Genomic DNA, 8,827 nt, shown 5'->3' on the forward strand with positions numbered 1-8,827 from the left:
TCACCAAAAGAACAAGAGGAATTTAGACTGTGATCAGAGGAAAATGCCTGGAGCTCTCCCAATCACTTTCACAAGAATCAAACTGATTAAAATTTTATAAAAAAAAGATGGAAAACCAGAAGCTCAACTGTAAAACATTAAGGGGCATTAGCAACTTGCTTTTTAATATGAGAAAAATAAGAAAAGCAAACAACTGTGGATTGTTCCACAGCTAGATGGAAAACAACAGATTCATTTGGTTCAAATTTTGAAGTTTTGGGATCTGCTTATACTTAAGGCAGAATGAAAATAAGATTTTTTTTTTAAATTTAAAAACAGAAGAGTGTGCCACTCCAAAATAACCTGCTAGTTAGGCTGCCTGGTTCTGACCAGGGACATAACTTGAATTTCTGACATCCTAGTTGGGTTCCCTAACTACTGGGCTATTCTTTCTTTCCTTCTTCACTCCCTCTGCCCTAAAATACCATCCTGGACCTGACAAACTTTCCCAACTTTTTATGATCAAAACCAATATGTTCCCACAAAATATTTGTCTTGATGAAATAGCATTTGCTGTTCTGTTCCTTGAACACTTTCTTGCTCTGCTTGAGCCACAAACGCTTTTGAGTAAGTTTGTCATGTAAGACTTTGCAGTAGATTTAATCTGCAAAGCTAGAGTGGGTTTTACTGTGATTTTGATCAATAAACAAATCTTTTCATGACCAGATTGATAGCAAAACCAATACAGTTCAACAAATTAGTGTGTGAGAGAGAACAACAAGAAAGCAGTAGCAAATTTGCATTATTCAACTAAATTATGTTTGGCTTAAATACAGATATTAGTTGGTTTGGTTACCTTTGTACAGATAGGTGAAACACATGACATGATGATTTTATGCGTCTCTAACAGTCTGAAGAATTAAATCAGTTTCTACTAAAGCAAAACTCAGATGGGGATTTGGTGAATGGGATAATTTTTCTATAACTTTTCCTCTCTCTAGCCTTCAGAGTTCAAATCTTCTTTAAGGTCACAAGTGAATGAGTCTGCTAGTTTTATTAATGTTTCTAATACTCTCTAGCATAAAACCACAACATTGTATGACAAAATTGATTATTTCTGCTGAGAAGCACAGGAGCTGCAGCTGCTTGAGAGTGTGATAGCTGTATACAGAACTTTGTGGTATTTGTTCCCACATGGTACTGGGCTCAGGCCAGTCCTATTAATGCCATTCTTTTAGAACGTCAATTCACACATTTTTTTTCTGTTTTGTTTATAACGTCAGGTGAAGAATGCATATGTCCCCGAAAAACTATTTGATAGTCTGAGGGAAGCTCTGACCAGGAATAGACAAAAAAGTGAAGATAAAATCAGAACACAATCTCTCATAGTTCATCCATTTTTACAGATGATCTTGAATTGTATTATATGTATCATAATCTTGATAGCATATTTCCAAATTATTGTGAATGTGCAGCAGAAGTACCAAAATACCATGAAAATAGCTAAGTGGTGTCTTCTACTGGAAGCAGGGTGTATAGGAAATCTCAAACGCATATTCTGAGAATATGATGCTTCCTGTTCAGTTTTGCAGATTCAGCTCAGGAGATCTGGGTAGCAGAGAAGCTTTTAATATTTCTCTCAGTTCCTGGATACTGACCTGAACTGCACCCAACTTTGAACTTTTGACACCAATTATGAGGCAATAGATAAGAGTCCAACTGTCAAGAATTGTTAAGAGGTTCTGTATTAAAATAATGTTCTTCAGTAATTGGGTTAGAATATTTCATACCTCTTAAATATATTCCTTTTTTAATATTTAACTTATCCTTTGGAAAAATAGAAATTGGATACTACCAAGTAATTTACCATTCACAATCTGCACTCCTTACTGCTGAGCAGTGCAACAAAGAAGGATTGGAAGAAAGTTAGATTTTCCATTGAAAAGAACATACACAAATCTTAAGCAGAGCAATAGCAATATCAGTGCTGGTGAGCTAATATCCACCTTCCTAAATGCACTGTATGCAGACAAGAGAAATGGATTAGTGAGAACAGAAACAAAAGTGCACAGCAGAGAAATAAGAGAGACCCATGTTCTCATGCTACTCACAAAAATGATGAAGAAGGTGAGACATGCGGGCTCAGTGATTACAATTCTGCTTCTAAATGCTCCCAAACTGCCACAAATAATTTGTATAACTGTAACTACAATATAGGTTCTGTGCAAATAAGTCCCACTACTAGTTAATTTTTCAGTGAGGTTGAGACTTTTTTCTCTCTTGTTTTGGCACCCCTGTGCCAAAGTTTTCTAGGCTTTCCTCCTTCTCTCCCCCCCCCCAAACCCCCAAAAACCTACTATCATTTTACCCCATGAGGGTGAAAGAGAATTAAGTAAAAGGAACTAGTATGAGCTGGAACAATTTTCACAGTTCTACAATTACAGTGATTCTCTCCCACTCCCCCTGGCCCTTTTCTACATTACTATGAAAGCCTTTTTATGTCAATGGGGAATTTCATGCAGCCTAGTCTTCTATGCGCTACATAGTTATATTTTCCTATTTATTTATCGTGGTAGGTACAACAACAGTAGGGTCAGACACTAAGATGTTGGTGTTGCTACAGAATTGATTATAGAGGATTCCTTAGGATAGGTTTGATTGAATAGAATGAATATTGTGGTGCTGATGGCACAGTTTTGGAATAAGAATATTGTTAATGTTGCATGTGATTTCGACGATGGTTCTGTGTCCCTAATTCTAACATGTGAAGATGCACTATGACTACAAATATTATTTTTAATTAAAAGCTTTAGCAAGAATGTTACGAAAAGCTGGAGGTGGACAAGGAGGGATGGGAATGAATAATGCTTCTCTTCTGTTTGAATGCTGAGCCTTTGAGATGAGGCTCTTGATATAGAGAAATAGTAATGCATTTCAAACATGTCACCTTCTCTCACTCTCATATGTTCCTTGCAGTTGTAAAATGTACATAAAAGTGATTAAATCTATGCACACCCATAATTTATACCTAGATATATTTTAGTTAAATATGACTGAAATCTACACCAGCTGATGGTTTTCCCATCTTTTTTTCCTGCTGTAGAATCTCAACGGTCTCACTGCAAGCAAAACTTCAGACAGCAGTTTAGAGAAACGAAGTGTCACCAGCAGATAGAAACCAGTCAGTGTGTTGCAATCTGACTTTTAGGCTGCCAAAGTAATTTTGTGATCCCTAAAACATAGGCAAACTACCTTTTAATTTTTTTTTCTGTTTCTCTACAGGCACAGTGCTTCTGAAATCCCTATCCACTTCCTTGTAAACTAACTGACCTTGGAGCAAAGGTAACATCACAATAAGCAACTAAACTCTGTTTCTCAACTCCATAGGCATCTTACCTTGGGTGTAATGAGGAATGTTTTTTTCTTCTAGTACTTTAGAAACCAACTGAAGCAAGAGAAGACATTGCTGGATACATGCGCTCCCTCCTGCTGTCCCGTTTGTCAGAGTATGCCACTAAGCTTGTGGCATTGTTTTGGGGGCGTGGTCGACAGACTTTCAGGAAGGCCAGAAACATACCTTGTGAATTTTACAGGAGGCAGGAATTTGGAAGTGAAAATATGAGAAAAATGGTAGGCCCTCAATAAGAAGTTTAACTTATTAATTCTATAGAGCAATTTAGTTTTAAAGTTTTTGTTTGTTTGTTTTTTTAAGGCCAGAAGGGATCTAATCTGACCATCTTCACAGGACACAGAATTTCAACCAATAATTCCTGCATCAAGTTTATAACGGTTGAGCTAGAGCATATTTATTAGAAAAAGCATTCAATTTTTATTTATAGCCTTCAAGTAGTGGGAGAATCCACTCTATCCCTAGATACATTTCAATGGTTAATTACCCTCACTGTTAAAAAAAAATAGCATCTTATTTCTAGTCTGATTTTGTTTAGCTTCAGCTTTTAGCCATTGAACCTTTGCTAGACTGAAGAACCCTCTACTACCAAATATTTTCCCAAAGGGTATTTATAGACAGCGATCAAGTCACCTCTTAACTTGGATAATCAAAATAGACTGAGCTTCTTAAGCCTATCAGTGTAAAAATAAATGCATCAGAGCTCAGATCATTCTTGTAGGTCTCTTCTGTACCATTTCCAATTCCAGTGTGTCAACATGCTTTTTTGATAGCATGGACACTACAAGTAGAATCAATTATTTGAGTTATGGTCTCACTAATGCCACCTCCCTACTCCTACTCAATGCTCCCTTACTTGTACAACCAATGACTATATTCTCACTCTTAGCCACCACATCACACTGTGAGCTGGCGTTCAGTTAGTTGGCTACCATGACCATTAAATCCCTGTCAGTCACCTGTCTTCCAAAATAGAGTCTCCATGTGGTAGGTGTTTCCTACATGCTTTGTTCCTACATGTGTGTTCTTGCATATGGCTATATTCAAATACATGTTGGTCAAGTCAGGCCAACTTACCAAGCTATCCAGATTGCATTGTAGGACTGACCCTATGCTCATCATTATTTACCACTCCACCATTTTCATGACCTACTATTTCAAGTCACTGTGTAGGTATCAAATATATGTTACATTAGATATGGAGCCAAAGTTGAGTTTTGTGCCTCAGAAATTTATTTCCAAAGTGATGTAGGGCTCTCCTGAAGGGGAGACTATGGGCTCTTCCTATCAAATGGTCTTATGGAAATTCTCTCCTCTGTCACTTAACATTAAATTAAAAAAAAAAAATCTTTACCCCAATGTTTCTTCATGATGGTGTTTAAGGATAATGATCTGTATAGAACCCCTTTCTTAATGCTTCTATTTCCTTTCTTCCTTGGTAGTATGAAGAGGGGTTGCCATCTGAGGTTATAAAGCTGTTCATATATGAACTTTGAGTCCATTTAGGGGGAAAAAACCCTAGACAGAAAAAAAAATGTGGGAGGGAACTGAACAGACTGTTTGCTTTTATTTGCTTTTCTTTTTAAGTGGCAGTGTTATCTTTAATTGCTTTTGTACAGGATTTTTTTAATCTATCCTAGAATTTGTGCTGGCAAGGATTTGATACTAAACAAACCAGTCACCATAACTTATGAAAAGTAGAGTTCTTTGGATGGAATGCCACTACAGACTTCTCTGACTTAGCACTCTTTCAAAGCACCTATTGAGGAAAGCTGGACCAGACTGAAGTGGGGTTTGAAAGACAAAAGACCAAATAATGGATGCCAAAGACAGAAGTAGTCTTATCAAACCAGAGTTCTCCTTAAAGTCAGACCAAGCGATGAGTTTCAAGGTAAAATGAAAAGGTTCAATTTCAGGGCAACTGGCCCAGCACCTTTGGAATGACAAATGTGGCAGTGATAACCTTGTATTGTATTTGAGAACAGCAGCAGCTTGTATTTCAAATCTAATGCTCGAGATTTTCAAATATGTTAGTCTTGTAATTCTGGGATTGTCAAAATAGTCTAAGGAAGATGAACACTAAAACTGAGCACTTAACTCCCTTAAAACCTTTGAAAGTCCCAGTGGCCAGATTTTCAAAAGCGTAACCAAATGCTTCTGTTATTCCTACATTGCTTAAACTAGTGTTACCGAGAATTTTTCCACATTCATTCATCCTTGCCACGTTGCTCCTTCAGCCTTCCTCCTAAACTCACACAAGCAGAGGAGAATTCCTTCACACTAATTTATATTGTTGGTCTGTATATCTCAAGGTGATGGCTCTGTTCAAGAAACTTAAAGGTCAATACTCAAGTTCAGTTTTATGGAAACTATAGAAACTTCAGAGTAGCTTGGGCAGAAGAGGAGGGAATGTTTTTCTCCAACTTTTGTTCAACAAAAATAACCACATCACATTTTGTGACTTGTATTTGCTACAGCCATAAAATAATGGGAACCATTCTGCAGATAAGATTAATTATATTAAATTGTACTTTATTATCTTTGACTATACATCTTTAGGATAAATCTACATATGAGAAAACAAAGGGAAAAAGATGGATAAACGCTAGTTATTCTGACCTTTTTTACAGGCCCTCCCTGGTTCTATATTCTATGTTGCAATAAAATTCCATTTTACACTGCAGCTGCATGATAGAAGTTGCTCTGAGTTCTTACAGTCCAATAATTGGACTGCTCACTAACACTAAAATATAGATTTTTCTTTTAGAAATTACTTTAAAAAAAAAACAGCATCTAGCACACAGGGCATCTATATTGATCAGCCTGTTGTAGCAAAAAGTGGTTAATTTATATGTTTATAAATTGAAAAGCACTTTCTATGCCACTACTGAACAAAGTTGTGGCTCCAACTCTGTTTCCTTCAGTGAAGTGTCTTGAAGGCAAGAGTGCTCAGACTGAGTTCTGTTTTCATCTGCCACTTCAACTCAGACTTCTTTCTATATAACCACCATTAAAAATGTCTGTGCCACCTTTACTAAAATCTTCATCCATGCTTTCATCTCCCCTCATGATGACCTTTTGAAATGGAAAAGACAAAAAGAATGTTAGGAAGAGGAATTATTTAATGCCCCTCCACCCCCAAAAAAGTGAAGAGCTAATGAGAGCTCAATTTTTTAAGCCATCTGAAAACATTTTTGTTTTAGCTACAGTTCTTAGCAGTTATCCCTATTCTTCTCTGCAACTCTATTGTAAGTATATCCTGAATTATCTGTTCATATGTATAGTTTACCATAAAATTACCTAATCCTCTAATATAATTTCAGTGTACATTGCTCATTAGCTCACTTGTCTGAAATGTGATTTTATTATTTATATATTGCTCCTAATTCTCTGCAGCATTGTTAATTGACTTCTATCATAGTGGATCTTCATAGGAAGGAGGTCTAAAACTCCTACAAGACATACTCATGTAGGTTGAGTATGGAGACTTTTAACATATTCAGATGTCTGATGTTAATTAAAACATTGACAAAAAGAAAGTTCTTGTCGTAGGGTGAAACTGCAGCTTGAGGTCTTCAAACCACAATTTGAGGACTTCAATAACTCAGACATAGGTTAGGGGTTTGTTACAGGAGTGGATGGGTGAGATTCTGTGGCCTGCATTGTGCAGGAGGTCAGACTAGACGATCATAATGGTCCCTTCTGACCTTAAAGTCTATGAGTCTAAAAATCTGTCTTCCCCCCCCCCACACACTTTTTTATTATTCCCCCTGAAGAAAATATAAGGAGGGGAGAGTAAAAAAAAAACAAAAAAAGCAAAGGGGGGCAGGAATTAATCAACATTTTCTAAAAATTCAGACCATATCTTTTCAAAATTGTCTGAGGTCCCTTTTTTTTTTTTTTTTTTTTTTAGAAAACGTTACCTGCTCTTTAGCTGCCAGGTCAGCCAAGTTGCTATGCCAAGCTTCTATCCCTGGAAGCAGCCTGCTCTTCTATCTAAGCAATATGCCATTTGGCTACAAACACTCCTCTGGTTGTCACCTTGAATGGTAATGAGACTTAGGCTCCATAGTCACTTAGTCATTTTGAAATATTTACCCTTAGACTAAATCTTACAGAATCTTCTAAGGACTTTGTGGACCTGATCTTCCAATTGCTAGTATGCTGGCTAACAGCTGGGCTCACATGGAACATCATTGACTCCAATGCAACTCTGTTAGGATGTTGACTGTGAACTGTGCAATCAGAGCCAAAGAATGTTCAGCTGTTTCCCAACACTATTTGACATAAGTTTAGTTCCCTCATAAGGGAAAAGTTTTTGGACAATTGTTTGATGTTGTGCCTGCATTTTTTACCATTGCACTAATTTCCAAAGGGTTGCTCTCAATATATTTTAAGTGTGTTAGGTTAAATTCATATGTTAATTATAATGTTCAATAGTTTCAACAAAGACAGTCATAGTTTAGCAAATGGCTCTCAATAGGTTTCTATTAATTTAACCTAAAAACACTTTCAGTTAACAAAAAACATTGATTTTTTGTTCACTACATCTAATGCTTGATTTGGTGTTATCTTGTCCTTGGTGAAGATGGTATAGATCTTAGAGTGGTGAATTTCTGTAAGGCATTCCAGTGTTCTGCTAATTTAAGATTATTTTGATTAACCTATTGGTTTCTGGGATAAAAGTTAAATATTTCTTTTTATTGTCTTTTTCCCTCTAGTTTGCTGCTTTTACTTATGAAGTTTCCAGCATAACCTCTTCAATAAAACACTGTTTCCTATTTGAAATGTTATAAGTACAGTCGTTTCATCTTTGACTACAAATGATGCATTTATAGAAACATTGCCCCTTGGTAATGATTATTTAATTTCCCCTTGCAAGTGAGGATTAATTTGTTTGTAAATAAAAAACCTAATGTATATTTTACTACAAATACTGAATAGTTATTCCAAGAAGATTGCACATGGTATGAAAGCAGTTGCCAATTTCATTTTTGTTTCCAAGGCAAACACTCCTTGTGCTATTGAAACTATGGCTTTCTGAAAGGTTTGAAAGTAAACAAAGCTAATATATTTTGTGCCATGTAACAGGTCCTCTGCCCACCCCTCTTCCTGGGGCCCACTGGCAGCCCCAATAAAGTTCAGAGAGGCTTCTAGTTCTACAGCACCTGTGGTTTTATTTACACTCTGTTCTCCCATCACCAGTGATATACTATATACAGAGCTTGCAGGCCTTACAATTGCCTCTTCTGCACAGAGGCTGCCCTCAGTCTGGAGGCTGCCCTTCCCCTGGCCAGTCTCCCTGCTTTTGGCTGCCAGCCAGCCTTTATAGCCCTTGAAGCCTCAGGCCTGCAGGTGCAGCCAGTTCTAAAGGCCAGGCACCAGCCTTCTCCCCAGCCCCAATCTATTTCCCCTGATTGGGGCTGGCTGAGCAGGGGC

The 8,827-nt window shown here is 37.1% G+C and overlaps 1 long non-coding RNA gene across 6 annotated transcripts in view; it reads left to right on the forward strand.

Annotated features, from left to right (window-relative positions):
• Positions 1-8,605, forward strand: part of LOC120369778 — an 84,283-nt gene extending 75,678 nt beyond the window's left edge. For 3 of the 6 annotated variants that reach the window (XR_005583399.1, XR_005583401.1, XR_005583403.1), the window contains 3 exons: positions 3,262-3,321; positions 3,410-3,609; positions 3,692-3,769. This is a non-coding gene — a long non-coding RNA (uncharacterized LOC120369778). Of the gene's footprint in view, positions 1-3,082; positions 3,161-3,261; positions 3,322-3,409; positions 3,610-3,691; positions 3,770-5,007; positions 5,280-8,109 lie in introns of those variants that run through there. The other 3 variants (XR_005583404.1, XR_005583402.1, XR_005583400.1) reach the window with 3 other exon arrangements.
• The last annotated feature ends 222 nt before the right edge of the window (positions 8,606-8,827 follow it).

The sequence above is a fragment of the Mauremys reevesii genome, linkage group 8 (assembly GCF_016161935.1).
Source record: "Mauremys reevesii isolate NIE-2019 linkage group 8, ASM1616193v1, whole genome shotgun sequence".
In the NCBI taxonomy this organism is placed as follows: domain Eukaryota; kingdom Metazoa; phylum Chordata; order Testudines; family Geoemydidae; genus Mauremys; species Mauremys reevesii.